At 43.0% G+C, this 26,400-nt stretch overlaps 1 long non-coding RNA gene across 1 annotated transcript; it reads left to right on the top strand.

Moving 5' to 3' along the window:
• Positions 1-21,251: 21,251 nt before the first annotated feature.
• On the top strand, positions 21,252-24,638 carry LOC121367851. Its single transcript, XR_005957438.1, has 2 exons — positions 21,252-21,304; positions 24,533-24,638. It is a non-coding gene; the product is annotated as an uncharacterized LOC121367851 (long non-coding RNA).
• The last annotated feature ends 1,762 nt before the right edge of the window (positions 24,639-26,400 follow it).

Here is a 26,400-nt window from a genome sequence, read left to right on the forward strand (position 1 = left end):
CAGCATTAAAAACAGGTGAATTGCTTAAAATATTCAAATTAATTTTGTACATCAAGATTCCGCAAAAATACGCCATGATATCTTAAATTACCGTGTCCAGTCAGAACAGTATCGTGACGCAATCACTTCAACCAGTCAGAACGTCTCGTGACGCAATCACTTCAACCAGTCAGAACAGTATAGTGATGCAATCACTTCAACCAGTCAGAACAGTATAGTGATGCAATCAATTCAACCAGTCAGAACAGTATAGTGACGCAATCACTTCAACCAGTCAGAACAGTATCGTGACGCAATCACTTCAACCAGTCAGAACAGTATAGTGACGCAATCACTTCAACCAGTCAGAACAGTATCGTGACGCAATCACTTCAACCAGTCAGAACGTCTCGTGACGCAATCACTTCAACCAGTCAGAACAGTATCGTGACGCAATCACTTCAACCAGTCAGAACAGTATCGTGACGCAATCACTTCAACCAATCAGAACAGTCTCGTGACGCAATCACTTCAAACAGTCAGAACATACTATTTCCTATCCATGCAGTCCCAGCTGTAGCAGGTAGGTCTGATCTTGAAAGGGCTACTCAAACTATAGATCACTTATTCACACTACATATTTTTTTAACAAAAACCAAAGTAAAAAGAAATTATATTATTCTTTTGTTGACTTCCAAAAGGCTTTTAACATGGTATCAAGATCTTGCCTATGGCACAAAATACTAAACTATAATATAAATGGTAAATTGTAAATAATTATTTATGTAATGTATCAAGGTATAAATTGCACGATTTCTGTAAATAACCATCATTTCCCTGCAAGAACGGTATCCGACAAGGTGAAAATTTATCTCCAGTATTTTCCTTATATTTAAATGATCTTGAACAATATTGACTGAACTGTCAATATGAATGTGATAAACCAAACATAGAAAACCAATTTGACCTTGTTATACATCTACTATTTTTATTATATGCTGATGACATTGCTCTATTAGCTACCTCAGCAAATGATCTACAACATACATTAAATATGTTTTACCAATTCTGTAACAAATGGAAACTTTAAAGAATATTCTAAAAACAAAGGTGATAATATTTAATGGTAATGTTAAAGACTATAAACATATTTTTAAAATTGGAAGCTCTACGCTAGAAAATATTGAAGAGTATAAATATTTAGCAGTCACATTTAGCCAATTAAATAATTTTCGTACTACCAAGGTGAATCTTAAACAACAAGAACTAAAGTATGTATTTTCTATTATCAAAATCGAAACATAACAATCTATCAGTTGAATGTAAACTAAAAATGTTTGACTCTATGGTTCTCCCAATATTACTATACAGGGTTTCTGCCAGAGGGTAAAACCCAAATGTTTTGTAGATTTTATTTTTTTAAGTTAACCATTTGACACGATTAAATTTTTTTTTTTTTTTAAACTAACCCTAAATGTAAGCCATTTTCTTTCTGAGGAAAGGCCCCATACCCCCTATTGACTGGTTGCATTCAGGATACACATTGCAAATATTCATTTCCATAGTCTATGATAGCGTCATACCCAAAATATATGGTTGTGAAATATGGGCATACGAGAAAAATGATACATGCAAATATGTTCATATTAATTTTATTAGACACATCTTACCGCTCGAAAACGCAACGCCATATTTTTATGCTATATGGTGAGCTGGGAAGAATTCCAAAAGAGTTGCTTATTTAAAGAAGAATTGTTTGTTATTGGGCACGTGTTGTGTCAGGAAAACAATTAAAGCTATCTCCCTTACTATACAAAGTAATGTTAAGAGATTATTGATACAATGATACAAAATACAACTGGATTATTGCAGTTTAAAATATTTTAGACAACTTAGGCATGAGTGATGTTTGGACATCGCAGTCATTTTTATCACTCAACTGGCTCTCATAAAAATAAAATATAGACAAGAGGATCAATGTTTACAAACCTGGAGTAACAACATATGTCGCTATCCTCGAGAGGCAATATATACATACTTATAAACTCTTTAAACAACCATTTAATTTTGAAACATATTTGAATATTAATCCTCAAATGTTATGCACTACTATTGTAAAGTTTAGAACGTCAAATCACTACTTTCCGGTATAAACTGGGCGCTGAAATAATATACTTTGGAAAGATAGATTATATACTTTATGTGATATCAACGAAATGGAGAAGAATTCCACTATTTATTCATATGTACATTTTGTGAACATTCTCGGAAACATCATCTACATCAATACTATTATAAACATTTAGCCAATGTCTACATATTACATATAATATAGTGTCACACTTTATCTGTATACATGGTTTAGACTGTCGCTAGCAAATATTTTTAATTAGCCTAAAAGTATTTTGTTTTTTTGTAAGTAGATTTCATTAACCACCTTAAAGCAATACATATATTGCGCATTATGTAATTTTATAATGTATACAATCCTACTGTAAACCGTCATGTCACATATGTATATATCATTATCTTTGTATTACCCTCATATGCCGTTGCTGAACGGCCAGAGTGAATACACTGTTCTCAAAGTGGGGATACTTGATGGTTTGTAGGTTGATGTTCGGCACGGAAGGGCCGCGGGCACGAAACCACGCAAGGAGAGGCTGCAAAGAAATATACGCGCCTTAAAGGAACTGCCTGGAGTTTGCAGCTATTGTGAGATGTGTCCGACTAACAGAGCCCTTTTGGCGACAGAAATTACATGTTAAAGAAGTTTGTTTTGTTTAACAACACCACTAGAGCACATTGATTTATTAATTATCGGCTATTTGGTGTCAAACATTTGATAATTCTGACTCATAGTCATTGGAGAAAACCTGCTACAATTGTCCTTATGCAGCAAGGGATCTTTTATATTTACCTTCTCACAGACAGGATAGCACATACCACGGCCTTGACCAGTTGTAGGGCTCTTTCTCGTTCTAGCCAGTGCATCACGACTGGTATATCAAAGGCTGTGGTATGAGCTATCCTGTCTGTGTAATGTTGCATATAAAAGATCCCTTGATACTAATGGAAAAATGTAGTGGGTTTCCTCTCTGAAACTATATGTCATAATTACCAAATGACTGACATCCAATAGCCGATGATTAATAAATAAATGTGCTCTAGTGGTGTCGTTAAAACCTATAGGTTACTATACATCAATGGCTTGGTAACCTACAGGTTACAGTACATCAAGGGTTTGGTAACTTTCAGGTCACCACACAATCTAATTAAAATTAGCTACACTGGTTAATTACTATTACCTGTGGATCTAACAGCACCCCGTTGGAGCTCATGTTCAGTTGACCTTTCATTCGACCAATCAAAACCTTACTTGCAAGATCATGCTAGTGATTTGAAAAGAATTTGAAAACATTCGGGATTATGCCGAGGGTTTACGAAGTATGCCGGAAACTAATTTCAATATAAAATTTTAATATTAAATTCGTTTCAAGACGAAACCAAAAACCGTGATGGTATAGCCATAAAATCTGTTTATATTAGTATACAATCCAGAGTTTATTACTGCACTTTCCACCCTGTTTTTTCAAAGTTGAAATAGACCAACAAGTTCGCCTATTGCATAAATAGTCTCTCCCGATATTTTTAGAATTTGTATGCTCCCGAATAACGCTATAAAAGGCGAAGTGTAATTGGTCAATATTATAATTGTTCCATTCTGTTTTGTCACCGTTGGGAGAGGTTGTCTCCAGAGAAGCTGAAGAATAATTGTAAAGCCTTGTGCTATTTAATAATTTATTAACTTCAGAGTCAAGTACAGGTGGTAAGTCACTATTGTCGCATATTGCTGTGTTTATTTCAGGAGGAATTCAGTTGAGGCTTGATAATTTAGTTTTTTAGTGTTTACTTTTACGTCCTCAGTCCTCCTTCTCCGCTGATAATAATGGCCGCTTGTAGTTTGACCTCATAAACTGTTGTAAATTGTAATTTGATAGTAATAACTCTTAATTAGTGTTTTTTGGTAGTGCCAGCTACTATTTAAAGCATTATTGATAGTTGTTCTATAGTTAGTCGTCTTTAATATATAAATTTAATCCGTTAAAATAGTTTAATTCTCTGTTTTTGTTAAATTTACTAAACCACAACTTGAACTTTGACCGGCCGCCATGATGGATAATACCAGTCTTGACGTGTCGGACATTCCTAAAGAAAATAATCAACCTTCTGTTTCTAATACTTCAGCGAATACAAGTTTATCATTAAAGAGTAAAACTCCAAATGACAAAACGCTGTTTAAGCAGTTACAATGGTGTGACGAGCTAGGCGGCACCCCTAAACTCGATAAAAAAATACCTTTAGACGCTTCTACCCCCTCGGGACACGACTCGGACACCCCCATACCATCACAGTTTCGCAGCCAGATTCTTAGTATCATGGCTGAGAAACTCCACAACTCTTACAACGTTGATCTTGATTTGTTAATTTTTAATGACAGTTTTTCACCTACCCCCTCACCCCCCGGGGGTAGGACTAATAACGTGCATACAACCGACGATCAATTTGCCGAGTTGCCTCCGTCGTCTGACAGCTCAGATGGTGTTGTGTTGGAGGTCCACACTGAAGAAATACCAGAAGACTTCCCAAATAAAATAAATAAACATTCAACACCCAATCCAACCACTGAGTTTGTCTTTCACGGTGTGGTAAGCACCCAGCCAAAACCAACTTTAACACACAGAAAGGGTCACCAAGGTCGCCATCACCACCACCGTCTCCAGTCAGAACCACTACGAGGAAGAAGTATCTTCCTCCCACCTCCTACCTTGAGGGAGCTAGAAAAAGATGAGTGCGACCCTTTGTGACCCCCAAGGCAGATGAAGACCCCGGTAAGTTTACAATACCTGTTTCTAACCAGTTTAAGCCGTTGGATAATGATGTTTTTGAGATGTTTAGAGGCAATGAGACTAACAAAAAAAGTAAAAGTAAAAATCCTCCCACCCCCCAACCCCCTCACCCCATCCCTGGTCTGAGGCGAGTCCTCTTCTCAGGGAAACACCCCATCCTTTATGAGTACCAATTTTTCCAGGAATCCATTGCCTCTATACAAACAGACACCAGGTTTAGTCTAGAAGTGTCCACTTTCTACTACACTAGATTCTCTGACGACAGAGTCTTTGTCCGCTCCACAACTGATACCCCCTTACTCAAACTAGGCAGTTATCTCTATCTACGTCCCAACCTCCTAAACGATACAAAGTGTTGGTTCTACTGGAATCTTGTCACCAAGAACCAGTAGATACCAGCAAAAACCTCTCTTATACCCACCCTCCCACCCCCTCTGGCCCTACCCACACTGAACTTGGATATTCCCAGGACCACCAGCTTAGTCAAACTATCCACGACAGTGTTTCTAATGCTATCCCCTCCAAAAGAAGTGCCTCCATTCATTCATTAAATCCTTTTAACGTGCATATATACCACGAAAGTTTCATGCACGCCTGTCCTGGGCTCAATCTCTGGCCTTTGCCAGTTACTGAGTCCAGGCCAAGAGGGGGGGGGGGATGAGTTTGAAGTGGGCAGAATTTTGAATAAGTATTTAGTAGTGTCCAGCGACTCCGCGGACCGACTAGTAGACACCGAAAATGGGCCGTGTTCTGACTGGCTGAATTTCGATTCCTTCGGGTCTAACTAGAAAAACCTAAGTCTACGGAGAATACCTGCACCTAACATCATGTCCGGACTAATAATTTAAACCCAAAAATAAGTTTGATTGCTCGGCCGAAAAGGTTTTAAGGTGATTTGAGCAATTGAACGGGCGCCAAAGTAAAGTGCGTTGGACTATTTATAAAAAAATAAACATAAGAATTTTGAACTCGATCGAAAATGTTTAAAGTCCAACTAAGCCCAAAAAGGAGGATACCTGTCCTAGGTAAGGTTGGTCTACTTCGGGGAGCTTGGAGTGTCTCGGAGTGACGGCAGCTGTTTCCTAAGTTGTCGGAGATGTTTGACCACCAGGGAATAGTCGGGGCCGCAGACCGCTTTGAGCATCCTGTGGATCGATCTGTTGTCGAGTTCCCAAAACAGGATGCACTGTCTGTAGGTCTGGTCCCTTCTGTGTGTGACGACTATTCCCTTGGTTCCACCGAAGATCTTTGAGTGGAGCTCAAAACTGCTGCCGTCCTCCATTGGTTTCCAGTTTGCATTTAGGAATCCTCCCCGAAGTAGATGTGGTTGGAGCGTGTCCCCCTGCATGTACTGATGGAGGTGACGACGAAGTCCACTGATGGAAATGGTCCATTCGTCGTCAGCAGGGGGAGGGGATTCCGGCGGTGGCTTTGTCTTGGCTGGTTGGGTGGTCGGTGATGTCGCCTTCCTTTTCGCCGCCGGAACAACAAGTCCATGGGGCGACTCGACGGGAGCGGTCGTTACTGACCGCTGCACCGGAGTCGTCGTCTTTGGGGTGGAGGTAGAAGTTGGTGGTGGCACACTCGTCCGCTCAAACCTCTTGATGTCCTGGGTGGTGTACGGCCGTTCCGGGGGTGCAGGGACCACAAGTGGTTGCTTCCTCTCCGGAGGACTCGGTGGGGGCGGTGTCACAGAAGGGAGCGCCACTGGCGGTTGAGCCGCCAGCTTTGTCCCCCCCTGGGCCGTCCCCAGCACTGGTTTCTTCCTTCTTCTTCCTCTTCCAGTCCCCCCTTTCCTCTTCTGTGGAGGCGGGTCACCGTACACCAAAGTCACGTTTGCCCGTGACCCGGTATACGTGACCCGAAACTCCAGCATAGAGCCGAAGCTGGCAATCAATCCCCCCAGGTGGGGGGGGGGGGGGGGGGGGGGCAGCTCGAGAGCGCAGGTAGATACGTCCACCTTCATGATAGACAGCTAGAGAAGTGCCTCCAGTCCCAACCCAACTCAGCCTTTAATAAGCAATGGCACCGTTCAGGTCCGCGCTTCTATTAACGACTGTGTTATGCAGGAGGATTCCAATTCTGTCTCGCGATGCGACTAGACGTGTCTACGTGCGCTCTCGGCTTGCCCCCCCCCCCCACCTGGGGGGACTGATAGCCAGCTTTGGCTCCTTGTTGGAGTTTAGGGTCACCTATACCGGGTCACGGGCGACCGTGTCTCTGGTATATGGAGACCCGCCTCCAAAGAAGAGGACAGGAGGAACTGGAAGAGGAAGGAGAAGGAAGAAACCCATGCTGGGGACGGCTCAGGAGGGGGCAAAGCTGGCGGCTCAAACGCCAGTGGCGGTCCCTTCTGCGTCGCCGCCCCCATCGAGTTCTCCGGAGAGGACGCGACAGCCATCGGCACCCGCATCCCCGGACCCGCCCTACTCGGAGTTGGACATCGCGGTTTGCCAGCGGACCAGTAGGACACCACCGAAATCCACCTCCACCCCTAAAACGACGACTTCGGTGAAGCCGTCAACTTTAACGACTGCTCCCGTTGAGTCGTCACCAGGATTTGTTGCTGTGGCGGCACCAAAAAGGAAGGCGTCATCACCGACCACCCAACCAGCCAAGACCAAGCCGCCGCCGGAAGCCGTCCCCCTGAAAGAGGAAGAGAACGAGGACGAGGACGAGGACGAATGGAGCCTGGCCCTAGGTGGACTTCGTCATGGGCTCCACCCGTATATGCAAGGGGACACGCTACAACCGAACAAACTCCGGGGAGGTTTCGCCAACATCGACTGGAAGCCAATGGAGGACGGCAGCAGCTTTGAAATTCATCCCCAAGGCCTTCAGTGGTACGCCGGGAGTGATCGTGACACATCGAAGGGACCAGACATATAGACAGTGCGTCATGTTTTGGAAGATGGACAACAGGTCTCTTCACAAGATGCTCAGAGCAGTCTGCGGCCCCGGTTACTCCACGGTAGTACAGGCTCTACGCCAGCGACAAGACCAGCTGCCGACACTCCGAGCAATTCCAGGATCCCCGAGATAACCAACCTTAACTAGGACAGGTAACCTCCTTTGGGCTTAGTTGGACTTTAAACATTTTCGATCGAGCTTCTAAATTCTTATGTTTATTTTTTTATAAATAGTCCAACGCACTTTACTTTGGCGCCCATTCAATTGCTCAAATCACCTTAAAACCTTTTCGGCCGATCAGTCAAACTTATTTTTGGGTTTAAATTCATAGTCCGGACATGATGCTAGGTGCAGTTAGTCTCCGTAGACATAGGTTTTTCTAGCTAGACCCGAAGGAATCGAAATTCAGCCAGTCAGAACACGGCCCATTTTCGGTGTCTACTAGTCGGTCTGCGCAGTCGCTGGACACTACTAAATACTTGTATTCCAAATTCCGCTCACCTCAAACTCCCCCTCCCCCCCCCCCCCCCGTCCTGGACTTAGTCACTGGCGAAGTCAGAGATTAAGCCCATGACAGGCGTACATGAAGCTTTCGTGGCATATATGTACGTTAAACCCTTATCAACAACAACAAGTTGCCAGAATGTAGAGACTTTCCAGCTGTCTATCAATGAAGGTGGACGTATCTACCTGCGCTCTCGAGCTGCCCCCCCCCCCCCCCCCCCCCACCTGGGGGGACTGATTGCCAGCTTCGGCCCTATGTTGGAGTTTCGGGTCACGTATACCGGGTCACGGGCGACCGTGACTTTGGTGTACGGTGACCCGCCTCCACAGAAGAGGAAAGGGGGGACTGGAAGAGGAAGAAGAAGGAAGAAACCGGTGTTAGGGACGGCCCAGGGGGGGACAAAGCTGGCGGCTCAACCGCCAGTGGCGCTCCCTTCTGTGACACCGCCCCCACCGAGTCCTCCGGAGAGGAAGCAACCGCTCGTGGACCCTGCATCCCCGGAACGGCCGTACACCACCCAGGACATCCAGATGTTCCAACGGACGAGTGTGCCACCACCGACTTCTACCTCCACCCCAAAGACGACGATTCCAGTGCAGCGGTCAATAACGACCGCTCCCGTCGAGTCGCCACATGGACTTGTTGTTCCGGCGGCGAAAAGGAAGGCGACATCACCGACCACCCAGCCAGCCAAGACAAAGCCGCTGCCAGAATCCGCTCCCCCTGCTGACGACGAATGGACCATTGCCATCAGTGGACTTCGCCGTCTCCTCCATCAGTACATGCAGGGGGACACGCTCGAACCACGCCTACTTCGGGGAGGATTTCTTAACACCAGCTGGAAACCAATGGAGGACGGCAGCAGTTTTGAGCTCCACTCCAAGATCTTCGGTAGAACCAAGGGAATAGTCGTCACGCACAGAAGGGACCAGACCTACAGGCAGTGCATCCTGTTTTGGGAACTCGACAACAGATCGATCCACAGGATGCTCAAAGCGGTCTGCGGCCCCGACTATTCCCTGGTGGTCAAACATCTCCAACAACTTAGGAAACAGCTGCCGTCACTCCGAGACACTCCAAGCTCCCCGAAGTAGACCAACCTTACCTAGGACAGGTATCCTCCTTTTTGGGCTTAGTTGGACTTTAAACGTTTTCGATCGAGCTTCAAAATTCTTATGTTTATTTTTTTATAAATAGTCCAACGCAATTTACTTTGGCGCCCGTTCAATTGCTCAAATCACCCTAAAACCTTTTCGGCCGAGCAGTCAAACTTATTTTTGGGTTTAAATTTCTAGTCCGGACATGATGTTAGGTGCAGGTATTCTCTGTAGTTATAGGTTTTTCCTAGTTAGACCCGAAGGAATCGAAATTCAGCCAGTCAGAACACGGCCCATTTTCGGTGTCTACTAGTCGGTCCGCGCAGTCGCTGGACGTAACTAAATACTTATTCAAAATTCTGTCCACTTCAAACTCATCCCCCCCCCCCTTGTCCTAGACTCAGCCACTGGCAAAGGCCAAGGCCAGAGACTAAGCCCATGACAGGCGTGCGTGAAGCTTTCGTGGCATATATGCACGTTAAAACGTATCAACAACAACAACAGCCAGAATGTAAATATAAACAATCTCCCACTGACGGTCCCGTCTGCGTCGCTGCCCCCACCACGACCAATCCGGACGAAGCGACAGGAGGCGATTCGCCAACCAGCTGCACTGACTATGCAGACCTGTTCTCGCCCGTCGCTCATCAGCGTCGAGACCCCCACCCACGGGGGACTCCGCGATGGCGACATTGGATGTTGGAGTTGCCAAGCGGAAGGCCGTGACCCCCCCCCCCCCTCCCCCGGGGGACCAACCAGGCAAGGCGCGGCCTTCTGCTTCCGCTAGGGATGACTGGCAGCTCGCGAAACGGAAAATCAAGAGCCAGTACTCTAAGTACTTGGTTGGTGACGTCTCTGATCCCGACAAACTGCCAGGCGGGATCAACGAGGTCCACTTCAAACCTTCCCGGATGGCAACCAGATCACCATCCACCCTAAGGATCTACGGGGAGCCAGCCAGGTCCTTGTGATCACCTCGCGTCGGGATGGCTTGTACAGACAGGGGATCCTCCACAACGAGATGGACAACTACACCGTCCACAGGATCATCAAGATCATCGCCGGCGCCCAGTACCTCCCATTGGCGTCACGCCTTTGGGCCCACGACTTCAGGAAGTTGGTGCCCCACTTCAATGAGGAGTATATCATCGCTTCCCCGTAGACGCCAACCTTATCTAGGACAGGTAACCTCCTTTTTGGGCTTAGTTGGACTTCAATTTTTTTTGGCCGAGCTTCAAAATTCGCATGTTTATTTTTTTTATATAAATAGTCCAACACACTTCACTTTCGTGCCCGTTCAATTGCTCAAATCACCTTAAAACCTTTTAGACCGAGCAGTCAAAACTACTTTTGGATTTAATTTCTTAGTTCGGACATGATTGGGATGCATTTATTCTCCGTAGACTTAGGTTTTGACAGGGTAGAACCAAGGAATCGAACTTCAGCCAATTACAGCATGGCCTTTACTTGGTGTCTACTAGTTGGTCCGCGCAGTCGCTAGACCTTTACTAAATACCGGCATTGCGTGCAGGGGGGCACCACCGACCCCGGCAAGCTGATGGGGAAGTTCCTCAACCAGGCCTGGAGACCACTGCAGGATGGTACCGAGTACGAACTACACCATCTCCGGACCAAGGAAGGCCACTCGGGACTCGTTGTGACCCACCGGCGCCGAGACTGCTACCGACAAGCGATCCTGCTACGAGAGATGGATAGCCAGACCATCCACAGGATCGTCAAGGCTATCTTCGGCGCCGGCTACCACCAGGTCATACCAGCTATTATGGACAGGAAGCACGAAGTCCCGAACTTGACCACTGGACCCCTCATCAGCTCGCCGTAGGCGTCAACCTTTTTCAGGACACATAGATTGGACTTTAAACTTTTAGACCTCCTTTCAAAATTTTATGTCGAAATTACTAAAAAAAAAAAAAAATATTATTAAATAGTCCGATCCTCTCTTCTTTCTCTTATTTATTTTTGGACTGTCCGTCTAAAATGTTCCAAATTATATAAATATTCGGCCGAGCAGTCAATTCTTTTTATTTTTGGCTCATAACTTTTTTTTTCTCTCTTTACTAATTGCTATTTTTTTTCTTTTACTAATTGCTATTTTAAAAATTCTGCCCATTTTCAACACTAACCCCCCCCCCCCCCCCCCCCCATCCCGAGTCAGGCCACCGATCTTGTCGGAGGTTACTCAGGATGAGCGTGTTCGAGGCCCAAGTTATCTAATTTCTTTTTGACCGCCAGATCTAATCTAGCGACCAAATTTCATGAGTAGAATTATTATGTTTAATTAGAGATGCGCATCAAAATTTTAAAGGCCCACTATTTAATTTTTGGATGTAAATTTCAAAATTGACCCTATTTGTTACGTTATCCCTGTCCCGAGTCAGACCCCCGATCCTATCGGATGCCGGACTCGGGATAGGCGTGTTCGAAACCCTAGTGGTATATGGACACGTTAAACCAGTTACTAAGCTAAGCTAAGTTACTAAATAGCTTTATTCCAAATTCTGCCCATTTTAAACTTAATCTCCCCCCCCCCCCCCTCCGTCCTGGACTTAGTCGCTGGCGAAGTCAGAGATTAAGCCCATGATAGGCGTGCGTGAAACCTTCGTGGTATATATGCACGTTAAGACTTTACCCTACCCTACCCTACCCACCACGCGGTCTCCTGTTGTTGATCAGACCACTCGGCAGTCTCCGGTGCCCTCCGAAGATCATCCGGAGACTGTTGGGAGGTTGGATCATATTAACGAACATACTTCGGGGACAGCCGACACCTCCGAACCTAAAGTAACATCTCAACCTAGTGTTAGAGTGCTCACGCCGAAAGTCAGTGGTGACAAATCGAGCACTAGGGTCTCTGTCCCCTCTACCGCTGACCTTCCTTTAGTTGGTGAGGGTATTTGGGGTGGCGAGCCGTGTACCATCTCTGGTTCCATTCCAACCACTAAACCCCCAAATAAATTAGATGATTTCACAGAGGTGAAACATAAAACAATCAAAAGAAGTCTTCAATTTACTGATCATAACAAGGACCCAGTCAGACAAGACTTTTTGTACTAACCAGATAAACAGTCCCCACCACATAAAAAAAGACCGATCTTAAAGTCCACTCGGCCCGGGGGTGATCCCCTTAAAAAAAGAAACCTTCTCCAGTGTTCGAAGACGAATACCCCCCCCCCCCCCCTCCCTAATAAACCTCATAGCTCCACTCCACCAACCACGGGCACTCAGTTGCCCGATACTTTCTTTAAAGGGGTGGAACCTGCCAGGGGCGGATCTGGGGTCGCCCCCCAAACATAGTGAAGGAGCTGCCGATCCACCCCAGTTTACAGTGGTCGGCCCCAAACCCACTAAAACAGATAACATTCAGGATTTCTCTAGCAGACGTCTGGTCAGGATGCCACCAGGACCGATGTCTGCTACTCAACTTCAAAACATTTTAATGAAAGAAAACCCAGACTTAGAAATAAAAAATGTAACAGTATGGAGAAATGGATTCTGGGACATTCTCCTTAAAAAAACTAATAATTGTGTAGACTTAATTTCTTTTAGACATCAGGCCTTACCATTGCTGTTGTTCCGGCCCAAACCCATAAAATGTGTCCAGTGTCAGAGGTGGGGACATAATGTCAGGAAGTGTAGGTTGAGGGGGGACCCGGTATGTTTCAGGTGTGGGGACAAGCACCCCAAGCGCGGACTGGACAATCCATGTACTAAGCCATTAAAATGTGCTAATTGTAGAGGCCAGTATTTCACACATAGCCAAGAATGCAGTCACTATGAGATTGCTCAACTCCAAACCAAGGGAGTCGTCCGCGCCGACTTCTGGGGTTCCATGAGTCCCAGTCATATGTACTAGACACACATCTGGTCCTGCCCCGCCCAACCCCTACCCCCATTCCAGACCGAATAACACTAATGTTAGGGGCGCCTATCCTAAACCTCCCCCTCCCCTGATTAAAAACAGAAATATAACCGGCCCGGACCAGCCAGTCACGGCAGTTCAATTAATGCGCATCCTGACTGGTTTGTTTCTGGACGGCTCCCTGGGGGCTTCTATTAAAGGGAACGTCAGTGAGGAGGATGTTAAATCGGCTACCCACGCAGCATGTCTATCTTTCAAACAACATCTAGGAGTTTCCATTAGTGAACCAAGTGTTTTACCTACCAATTTATCCTGGTACACTGGTAGAATGGCCAAGCACACTCCTGTCTCCACTCCTAGCCACCATAATGTGGATTAATATTTTAATTTTATGAAATATAAATTAATCCAGTATTGCTTCAATACCGATTATGGGAGACAGGAGAAATAAAATACACCCCCCCCCCCCCCCACACACACACACACACACACACACACACACACACACTCTTAGTAATATTAATCATAGTAAAACTAATATTTCTGTACATAAGGTAAACAATAGTAATAATAAAATTGAATTGTTCAAAGGTTTGGCTATTCTACAATGGAATGCTTGGGGTTTGAAATCTAGCGGACACGGAGACGAACTTAAAAATTATATTGTAAATAATAAACCTGTAATTGATGTTATATGCATACAAGAAACCTGGCTAGCCGATAATAATTTAAATAAAGCTAAAAAAATATATATATATTTTACTTCCTTTAATATCCCAGGCTATTTCGGTTTCTTCCACAATACTAGTGGCACCTATAGGGGAGGAATAGCTATCTACGTCAGAAATGACCTGTCTTATACTCGCATACACCTCAAGGTCACCCATACTAACACAGAGGTCATGGGTGTGACAGTTTATGGGCGATCGGAAAATATTAATATATACAATTATTATAACCATCCGGGTAGCCTCCAGTCTAATTTAACACTTAATAATTAACTAGAAACTATTTCCAAAGATTTCAATTCTAATATGATTCTTGTTGGAGATTTTAATTGCTGTAACACTCTTTGGGGCTCCAACAATATTTGTAAACAAGGGACCATCATGGAGAAATTCATGGAGGAAATTAAAACTACTTGTATTAATAATGGTTTCCCTACTTTCTATTCCGACTCTCATCGCTGCTGGACCTGTCTAGACCTCACTTTAGTCTCAGAGGGGCTAGCTTCTAAATGTGACTAGTAGGTCATGAATGACTTCAATAGCGACCACTTCCCTATCATTACTTATTATAATCTAGACGGGGCATGGAGGGAACCCAATAAAGCAAAGGATAACTGGAATTTTTTTAAAGCAGATTGGCCAGGTTTCTTTTCTGGACTTAGATAATATTAGGCATAAAAATATTGATAGTTTTAATATAAAACTTACAGATGGTATTATCAACATAGCCAATAAAACTATCCCAATCTCTAACCATAAAGCTAGGTCCAACTCTGTACCATGGTGGAATGATGAACTATCTAAATTAACTAAATATAGAAACAAAATGAGAAAAATTTACCAAAAGAATAATAATAAGGATAATTTTGTTAATTTTAAGGAAAGTAAATTTAAAGTATCTCAAGCTATACTAAAAGCTAAAAGAGAGTCTTGGATAAATTTTTGTTTATCTCTAAATAATAAAAATAATAGTAAAGATGTTTGGTCAAAGATTAAACGCATCCAGGGGAAAACCCTCCCTAAATCCTCCTTTTTAAGCCATAACAAAATGTACACTAATAATGAGGATAAAGCAAAAAATTTTGGCCAAACATTTCAAAAGAATTCTAGTACTAATAATTTTCCAGCTAAATTCGCTATTAATAAAGACCATATTGAAAAAGATTTTAAAATTCCCCTGGATGCCAAATTCCCTGGCACTGACTCTAGCTATAATAAACCTTTTACTATCCAGGAAATGGTTGAGGCCTTTACTCATAGGAAAGGGACTTCCCCCGGGCCGGATAAATTTAATTATCTATTTTTCAAACATATGCCCTCACCCATCCTCAACCTTTTCCTGGAATTATATAATTTAATCTGGAAACAGGGCTACCTTCCTTCGGCTTGGAAATGTGCTGAAGTTATCAGCCTTCCATAAAAGGGAAGGATCTTACTAACCCTTCTAACTATCGTCCTATCTCTCTAACTTCTAGCATTTGCAAAACCATGGAATGTATGGTTAACTCCAGACTCAGCTTTTACCTAGAAAGTAAACATCTTTTGACTAGTGGTCAGAGTGGCTTCAGAAAAAAACACTCTACTACCGACCACTTATTTAGGTTACAGTCAGAAATTATGAATGCTTTTACTTTTGGCGAGTACGTGGTCGGGGTATTTGTTGATCTGGAGAAGGCCTACGACATGGTTTGGCGGCATGGTCTACTAATCAAGGTGTATAACATGGGAATTAGGGGCCCCATGTTTACATTTATTGAAAGATTTATTAACACTAGAACGTTTTCTGTTAACATAGCTGAATCCTTTTCTGATGTTCTTGTCTTGGAGAATGGTATCCCACAGGGATCAGTTATAGCCCCAACACTTTTCAATATATTTATAAATGACTTAGCAACTGCTTTAACTAGTACATCAAGAAAGGATACCAAACTTAGTGTTGGTCTCTTTGCTGATTATACAGCTTTTTGGCGCTCTGGAAAGTGTATTACAAAAATTAAAGAGGATATCCAAAAAGATATAGATAAACTTCAAAATTGGGCTGAAACCTGGGGTGTTACTATCTCAAAGTCTAAGACTAACGCTATGTTGTTTACTGCTAACTTTAAACTTAGAACACTTAAACTTAATCTTAACCTGGATAATACTCCTATACCACAAGTTTCTACTGTTAAGTTCCTGGGAATAACCTTTGACCAATCTCTTTCTTTTGTAAAACATATCTCTGACATTGGTTCAAAGCAAAATATCTAACTCCTAATAATCCAGTTGCTGTTATGAAGCCAAATAATGTTTACTTTTTAGGCATTAATATTAACTTGGCTATTAATTTTAACAATAGAATGGCTTCAAACCTAGAGCTCTTGGATCTGATTCCTGACGTTGTTTCTGATACCCTGGAGCCCTCTTGGTTAATTAAACCTCCCATTATCCCATTTCTACTCAGAAATGAGATACTTAAAACCGAATTTGACCCCTTTAAAAATATCATTTTTAAAGCCGCTATTAACGATTTTTACCCCGATTTTATACATATTTACACTGATGGCTCCAAGGATCCTATTTCTGGTAGAACAGGTATGGCATTTTATGCTATCCCTGGTCTGCCAACCAAACCTATCTCTTGTCAGGCTAGAGTTACTGACCATGTTTCCGTATTCACCACGGAACTGGTCGCTATCTCTTCAGCGCTCAAGTGGATAGTATCCAACTCTAATAATTATAATACAACTCAATATGTTCTTATCTTGTCTGATTCTCTTAGCTCTCTTCAAGCTATTCAAAATCTCAAATTCAAGAGCTCTTATCTAATTAATCAAATTATTAATTTAATAAAGTACATTAATAATAAAGGTCACTGTATAGTCCTGGAATGGGTTCCTGCCAATGTTGGCATTTCTGATAATGAGCACGCTGATTTCTTCACTAAAAAGCCCTTCTCCATGATAAAATAGATATTAATATTAAAGTTAAATTTCAAGAAATAATGGCTATAGCCCATAAAAACTTAATTAATGTTTGTCAACAAGAGTGGAATAATAAAACCAGATTATGGCATTATTTTATAAAACCTAAGGTTAACTCTAAAAAATCCACTTTTACCGATCTTAAAACTGAAAAAAATAACCACTAGACTCCGTTTAGGAGTAGTTATAGGCCTGAACGACAGTAAATGTAGAATCAGGAAGAACCCAAACTCCTTGATTCCCAGTCTGGAGCTCCACGCGGTAAGACGTGTTTGTTTCGCTTGTGCACACTGCACGTGCTTTCGTGTGCTCGACTTGGGGATCGAAATCCAGTTTTTCTGGTTGCTCTCTTTTCGGTCCACGTGTTATTTGAACACTGTAAATTTTGCACTCCGAGCTATGCCTTCGATGAGGAAAGACGTGTCGCTCTGCTCTCTCTCGAGTTGCCCCCACCCCCACCCCACCTGGGGGGACTTATTGCAAGCTACGGCTCTTTGTTGGAGTACCGCGTCGCTTACATTGGCTCACGGGCAACCGTGACTTTGGTGTATGGCGACGCGGTAACGAACACGACGAAGAGGAAGGGAAGGGGAAGGAGGAAGAGGAAACCTGCACCAGGGACGACTCAGGGGGGACCTGGTGCAGGTTTCAATCCATCAACTCCTGTCTGCGCGGCGCCGCCCCCACCCCCGGGACCCGACCAACCAGTGCCAGCTGACGCAGATACCTCTGAACAGACTGAGCCAGTGGACCAGTCGACGCCGCAGTTGGACACAGCGATCTGCGAAACTCCACGGCGTGCGTCTCCCGTTCTAACCCCTTCGAGGCGGTCGGCGTCGAGTCCCCCTCCGCCAAGACCCCTATGGATGGTGATGCTGCGAAGCGGAAGGCCGTCACCCCACCAAGTAGTGACCAGCCAGCCAAGGCCCGGCCTTCCGCGATCGCCTGGGGCAGGGACGCCGCCTGGAGCTTAGCCATCTCCAAGATCAAGGGCCAGTACGCTCGATATTTGGTCGGGGACACCTCGGACACCAGCTCACTGCCGGGAGGCATTCTTGAGGGCAACTTTAAGAAGTTTCCTGACTGAGCTGAGTGTGCCATCCACGCAATGGAACTACGAGACGGTAAGTTTGGACTTGTGGTGACGTCGCGCCGAGATGATCTCTACAGACAGGGAATACTCTTCGAAGACATGGACAACTACACCATCCATAGAGTACTGAAGATCATCGCCGGCGCCCATTATGTCGAGCTAGCTAAAACCTTGCTAGCCCACCTTTGGAGGAAACTGGTGCCACAGTTCAACGCCAAGCACGTCATTTTGTCCCCGTAGTCGCCAACCATTCCAAAGGCTTTTTTTTTTTTTTTTTTTTTTTTTTTTTTTTTTAAATATAATAATATACAACCTTATAATACAACATACACACACTAGCATTGGGAGGGCGGCACCGACACTGCCAGGTGTCAGCGCCGCCAAACCCATCAGACATACATTTACATTAGCGCACACACTCTACCACCAGGCTTACCTGAGCAAAATTTACAGTCCGACACACTTTATTTTGGCAGCCCGTCTAAATTGCTCAAATCACCTTAAAACCCTTTCGGTCGTGCACTCTAATTTTGTTCTTTGGCTTTAGGTCTTTGACCTAACTATTAAATTCGTATTCCAAATTCCGCCCACCTTAAACTCCCCCCCCCCCCCCCCCCGGGCCCGGACCATATAGATCGGACTTTAAACTTTTAGACCTCCGTTCAAAATTATATGTCGAAATTATTCTCTTTTTTTAATATTATTAAATAGTCCGATCCTCTCTTCTTTCTCTTATTTATTTTTGGACTGTTCATCTAAAATGCTCCAAATTATATAAATATTCGGCCGAGCAGTCAATTCTTATTATTTTTGGCTTGTAACTTTTTATTTAATTTTTTTTTTTTATTATTCTATTAACTTTTTTACTAATAGCTATTTTCAAAATTCTGCCCATTTGCAACTCTATCCTCCCCTCATCCCGAGTCAGGCCACCGATCTTATCGGAGGTCGGACTCTGGATGGGAGTGTTCGAAACCCTAGTGGTATATGGACACGTTAAATTGTTATCTATCTATCTATCTGTAAATTTTGCTCAGGTAAGCCTGGTGGTAGAGTGTGTGCGTTAATGTAAATGTATGTCTGATGGGTTTGGCGGCGCTGACACCTGGCAGTGTCGGTGCCGCCCTCCCAATGCTAGTGTGTGTATGTTGTATTATAAGGTTGTATATTATTATATTTTTATTATTATGTGTTAATTAAGATTAGAGGAAAGGAATACATTTCCCATATAGATGGGGTTTTTTTTACCCTTTTTCTTTTCTTTTATATATCCCCCTTTTAATCATTTTCTTCTTTTAGTTCTTATTAAACTTATTAATAATTCCTCTTAGCAATTTTAAATTTTGATGTCTTAATATACATGCTGCCTTCTTTTTAAATATAAACAGGTTTTAATAGGCTATTAACTTGATCGACCAACTACCAACACAATAAATAAAGATAGCCTGGCCGATACTCAGGGACACCCGCTTTACGACTAGTGGTGACTCGGGTGACCCTGAGGCTTATATAGCAATGACTTTTGTCATCCGTATGGATGGCGCATCGCTTCGGATGTAATGCTCACGAGTGCTGGAGGAACTCCTGGAGGACGCCTCGGGACCAGTCAATAATCTTCAATCCATCAACTTCGTTTGAGATACGTTTCCACCAACTCTCTGGACGGCGGCTGGCGGGCTCTACACTATCATCATCATTCCTTCCCCATCATTCCTTCCCTTCCTACCCTTATCATAATGATAGTAAACAAAGCCCTTACCTGCTGTATGGATAACTTGGGGGTGGTCGGGATGGGGGGGGGGGGGGGGGGGACGCCGTGGTAGGGTGATTTTGGGTGCGGTAGGGCGTAGGCGGTTTCGACCGATAGTTTGCCTGTTAGGAGACCTCCCTTCCCCGGCACTTCCATCCCATGGAAATCCAGACCAGCTGACCTGGGCCAACCCGCTTGTTGGACCGCGGAACCGATTGGGTGCGAAGCCCCCCCCCCCCCCCCCCCCCCCCCCCCCCCCCCCCCCCCTTTGGGAATCCTTAACCTCCAGGGCTAGTAATTAGTAAGTATATGTTTAAGTTGTATAATTTAACAACTATATTGTAATTTTCTTTTTTCTTTTTCTGGCCAGCCCGACTCAAATTTGCACCTATTATTTTAATTTTAACTTTCATAACCTGATCACCCATGATTAAAACTTATTATTTGTATCCCTTTTCTCTTGGTGCTCCAAGTTAAGTCTTTTTTCATTTACTTTAGAACACTGGTCTTACCATCTAAATTCTTATAACTATCCCCATCATCTCAACTGCCTACCCCCTTCCCCCACCCCCTCCTGCCACGGAACCCTCCACTAGCGAAGTCAGAGGTCGGATCTGTGATGGGCGTGCCTGAACCTTCGTGGATATGGGCACGTTAAACGAGTTTCCATTCCATTCCATAATTGTTATTCATTCGATTCTTGTCATTCGATTCTTGTCATATCTATCATTTTTTTAGAGATGAAGACAGACGTGTCGCTGTGCTCTCTGGCGTTGCCCCCCCCCCCCCCCCCACACACACCTGGGGGAGGGGGACTTATCGAAACGTACGGAACTTTGCTTGAATACCGCGTCGTCTACACCGGGTCTCGGGCAACCGTGACCCTGGTGTATGGCGACCGGCAACTGAAGAAAGGAAGGTGGAGGAAGAGGAAACGTGCGTCAGGGGCGGTCCAGGGGGAGCCCCAACCAGTGGCTAAACCACCGGCGGCGGCTCCTTCTGCTTCGCCGCCCACCGCCGCTCCTAGGAAGCAGAAGAAGACAGAAGAGGCTCCGGCTGAACTGGACACTGACGTTTCCACTACACCAGGGGCGGTCCTGGACACAGCCATGCACGAAGGACCGTCACCCCCCCCCCCCCCCCCCACCCCACCCCCACCCCCACCCTTCTCAACACCAGTCCCGACTTCGGCAACTCTGGTGCGGCCACCGACTTTACAGGTGGCCCCCGTCGAGAAGCCGGCTCGTCAAACGGCCGTTGAGAAGAGGAAGGCAGACAACCAGCCAGGCGCCAACTCGTCAAGGCCTCGACCAACTCCGGCTGTGAACGAGGGACAAGATTGGATTCTGCAAGTAAGGTTTTGATTGGTGGACATGAGCTCCAACTGGCTGGTATTAGATCCACATGTAATAGTGGAGCTAATTTTAATTAGATTGCAAAGCTTTGGGGTTTGCGTGTCTTTTCTGAATCGGTAGCCAGATACTTTGAGGTAGGTGTTGTAGTATTGATATTTACGGATCATTGTTTGGTTGATATATTGCACGTAGTGTTTTAAACACAAACGTTAACATGGTCGCCTATGGGATTTTAATATGTATAGTGCAACCTACAGTTATCTCTGACGGCAGAGAGCGATCATAACTGTTCAAATATCTAACGGCAGAGTAAAGCTGTATCTCAACCGATAGATAAGACTATAAAAGAAGTCGTATGCGTCCGGTTAGGATACGGCAACTGAAATCAATAATTTCTAAAATAATCTTACGCGTTGCTCACCTCCGGTTAGGATATAGCTTAAAGCTGTATCCTAACCGGACGTGTGCGATGCGAACGATGCAAGCGATGCGATAATATTTATATCCTAAACAGACGCGACCATAATGACAGTCTTCTTTTTAGAATTGTTATCAACAGTTGAAACTGGCCCAAGATGCCCCAATTCTAAAAGTTATGTACCAAAGCGGCCTAAAATGTCTCAACTGTTAACTAGTGTTTTGATGTTTGTTTTGTTTAACGACACCACTAGAGCACATTGATTTATTAATTATCAGCTATTGGATGTCAAACATTTGGTAATTTGTACAATAGTAGGAAGGGATCTTTTATATGCACCATTCCACAGACAGGATAGCAAAAGGAAATACATTTGATATACCAGTCGTGATGTCTGTGCGAGCGCGCGCGCGCGTGCATACATATGTTGAATTTGTTAACCTGAATTCAGAAGTTACAGGGCGATCACCCTATAAACAAAACGTAATGCAGTTTGTTCTGTCGGATCCCATTCTCTTTTAAAAGTAAAATCTGCATGATGGTTTTTCAATCTGTATTTCTCTATTTCTAATTTGTTATAGTTGCTTTTTGGTTTTATTATTGGAGGGTTGGAAGGGTAATCCGCTGGGTTCCAGTTCATTTGTTTTCTTTGCAAAACTAACATTTAGACATTAAAAACAGTGCTTCTAGGATACATAACAGCATTTTATTTCGTCGAAATGTTTCTTCTTTGACTACAAAAGCCCTGTTAATTATAACACACGTACAACCACCATACCACACAATACAACACATAATACAATATAACACAACACAATAAAAATAAATGCTATCTTTATTGGGTAAATGTTGCCAGAAAAACCCTAAAATATACAGAAACTAGTTATACCTACAACAGAGATGAAACAGGATGATAATATTATTGCAGTTAAAACGTCTAGCCACCGGTTAAAACATAAAATGTAAAAGTATTATATTCAATTTGACAAAGTACACCCACACACCACACATATCTACATTTGATTCGTAATAAAATAGTACACACACACACACACACACACACACATTTATTTATTTATTTATTTATATTTATGTAACAATAATTATACAACGGATAATATTAATAGATAGACTCCAGCTGTTTGGACTTAGGCAGATGATATGTTGGTGGTTGTCGGGTTTTTTTTATCTCTCTATTATTAACTGTTAATTGGTGGCCTAGTGGTTAACGTTGCGGGCATTTGTCATGCGAAGAGATAAAGTAAATTCGAATCGTGCAAATTGCCTGGGTTTTTTTTAAATATTTAGTTTAGATTCAAGACATTGAGTTGTTTGGATTGATCTTGTTTCATTTCCATGTATGTAGTATATCAGAGCACCACTAGAGCACATTGATTAATTAATCGTCGTCTATTGGATGTCAAACATTTGGTAATTCTGACAAGTCATTAGTAGAAACCCGCTACATTTTGCTAATGCAGCAAAAGATCTTTCATATGCACTTTCCCACAGAAAGGAAATCACATACCACGCCTTTGACCAGTTGTGGTGCTCTGGTTGGAACGAGACAAAACGTAATCAGTTGAACGGATCCACCAAGGTGGTTCGATCTTGCGACGCAAGCACCTCAGGCGAGCGCTCAACTGACTCAGCTAAATCCCGGCCAAACGACGCTAGAGGAAGTCCAACGCGATATTGACATCTTGTGATTTTCAAGACTCCACCCCTGACTGGCATCACAGGTTATTCTATTTTATTACACCCCGGGGATGTATATCGTCTCTTCGCATTGTAGAATATAGATGTGTGGGATAGGAATGCAAAGTTTGATTGATAACTAGCTAAATGAAGTGACGTCATTTTCCTGGAATTTAATCTGTGCATTTTCATGTCTTGTTTAGTTATTTTGGATGTCCTTCTGTGTGATTTTCCCCCATTGATGTGCGGTGTAATAAATAAAATACTATACTCGTTCCCGCGTGAGACCGTTTATATTACAACCCGTGTGTTTTTAATCGTTATAATATCAACGGTCTCACGCGGATACTCGTTTAGTATTCTCTATTTATTTTATGTTTTTGATAATAATTAACTCTCTCTCTCTCTCTCTCTCTCTCTCTCTCTCTCTCTCTCTCTCTCTCTCTCTCTCTCTCTCTCTCTCTCTCTCTCTCTCTCGCCTTAAAACATGTTTTATTTTATAAAATAAATAATTTGTAATGTAAAACTGAAGACTGATTTAGTTTTTTTTATAAGTAAATAAATCTGCGGAATTCGTAATTCACATGAAACATGTCGTATACCCTCAGGATAATTCGGAATGTTTTCAAATTATTTTTAAATCACTGGCAGGATTCTGCAAGTAACGTTTTGATTGGTGGACATGAGCTCCAACTGGCTGGTGTTAGATCCACATGTAATAGTGGAGCAAATTTTAATTAGATTGGATGTGAACTCTGGTGTAATGAACAGAACAACATTGGTGTACGTTCGTTCCCAACAATGTTTGGTCGGATGGTGTAAACGTCGTAGTAACGCGGTAGATATATATATATATATATATATATATATATATATATATATATATATATATATATATATATATTAATATGAAGCACGGCCTTTAATATACCTGTACTTTTACTGAAAAGAAATCCGAATCCAGCGAGATCGATCGATCGATCCTACGTCCTATCGCACTTACAGCTTGAGTCTTACCACTAAGCTGCGTCCTGCCCCAATTAGTATGTAATCATTTCACACATCGATCCCAATTCCCAATCATGCCTCTCGCAAAAATGCGTCATATAATTTTTATTGCAACGTATTGTAATATATATTTATATACTTTGTTTGTCGAGTATATTGGCCTGATTAACCATAGCTTCAACAGAGTATTGAATATGCTTACACGCTTTCTAGTTCCCGATAAATATGTTCTTTTAAGGCTCATCCGTCATTCAAGAATGGAGAAGTTGCAGCTTCAAAGGTACATTCCACCCTCCTGGGCTGAGAACCTGAAAAATATACCGAAATACAAGATTAATGTAAGTGTATGTTTATAAAGCTCTGCGAAGCTCTAGTGACCTTTGACCCTGCACTGTGTAAGACTAGAGTTAAAGGTACAATATCTAGTGTACGTTATAAATAGTATAACAATGTAGAACAGATCACCCACACCACTTTCCTTACCGTCGCTTGCCATAGATCGATATCTTTAGGCTAATATAGGTATTAGTATTATCTGTTATATATTTATATATTTATTTTTTAATTATTACTGATAACGCTATTTCACTGGTTTCAAGTTTTCCGTTATAAAGAAAACAGTTGTTTGTTTTGTTTAACGACACCACTGGAGCACATTGATTTATTAATCATCGGCTATTGGGTGTTAAACATTTGATAATTCTAACATATTAAAGTTAGTTTTGTTCAACGACACCACCATATCACATTAATATATTAATCATCGATGTCAAATAACTGGTAATTTTAACATAGTCTTAGAGAGGAAACCCGCTACATTTTTTCATCAGTAGCAAAGGATTTTTATATGCACCATCGCACAGACATGATAGCACATACCACGGCCTTTGATATACCAGTTGTGGTGCACTGGCTAGAACGAGAAATAGCATTGGGCCCACTGACAGGGATCGATCCTAAACAGACCGGTCATGAAACCTGCTACATTTTTGCATTAGTAGCAAGGGATCATTCCACAGAAAGTAACGTTTTCAACACATATTGAAACATGGCGACATATCTCTTTTGAGTGAGTTAAAGTGTGTTTGATTCAACGTCACCACTAGAGCACAGTGATTTATTCATCATCGGCTATTGGATGTCAAACATTTGGTAATGTAGTCTTAGAGGCAACCTGCCTCATTGTATCCATTAGTAGCAACTAGCAAGGGCTATTTTATATCACTTTTCAATTTGATGGTGATACCATAATTAACTAACTACCTAACTAATGAATTAACTAATTAATTACTTCATTCCTTCATGCCTTCATTCATTTAACGTTAAACGATTTCCTATTAAAACATTAAAACATTGTTTTGGTGTAAGGAAGGAAAGAAATGGTTTATTTAACGACGCACTCATCACATTTTATTTACGGTTATATGGCGTCAGACATATGGTTAAGGACCACACAGATATTGAGAGAGTAAACCCGCTGTCGCCACGTCATGGGCTACTCTTTTTGATTAGCAGCAAGGATATTTTATACTGAGTCAAATTAAAAACTTCGCAACCGTTTCATCTTGGCTAATAAGCAAATATGACAGAAGAACGTGTTAAATAAACTATTTTTTATTGTATGACGTCCAAAGAAAGAATAGGAATAAATGTTGAGCACCCCAAACCATTACACTTCCGCCTACGAATCTGTCAACTTCACTAACACAACATTGAGCATGACGTTAACCACATCGCCTCCAAACCCTCTGCCTACCATCTGCAAATCGCAGCGTGAATCTTGATTCATCGCTAAACACGACTCTATTCCATTCCCTCCGTGCCCATCGCAAGTGGCGTTGCGCCCACAGTTGACGTTGACGTCGATGAAATTGGGTCAAAATGGTTCCAACATATGGGCGCCGTGTGTGAAGGTGAGCGGTTCGCAACCAATTTCGGATCGTTTGCGCGGACACCCCACATCTGGCCCCGTGCTTATAAGTCCAGACTTTAACGTCATGGCAACGCCATTCAAATAGCATTACATTAAAGTCTGGACTTTATTAAAGTCTAGACTTTACGTTTTATAAGCACGGGCCTGAAAAGTTCATTATTGGTTGCTGTAGT

The sequence above is a fragment of the Gigantopelta aegis genome, chromosome 1 (assembly GCF_016097555.1).
Source record: "Gigantopelta aegis isolate Gae_Host chromosome 1, Gae_host_genome, whole genome shotgun sequence".
Classification (NCBI taxonomy): domain Eukaryota; kingdom Metazoa; phylum Mollusca; class Gastropoda; order Neomphalida; family Peltospiridae; genus Gigantopelta; species Gigantopelta aegis.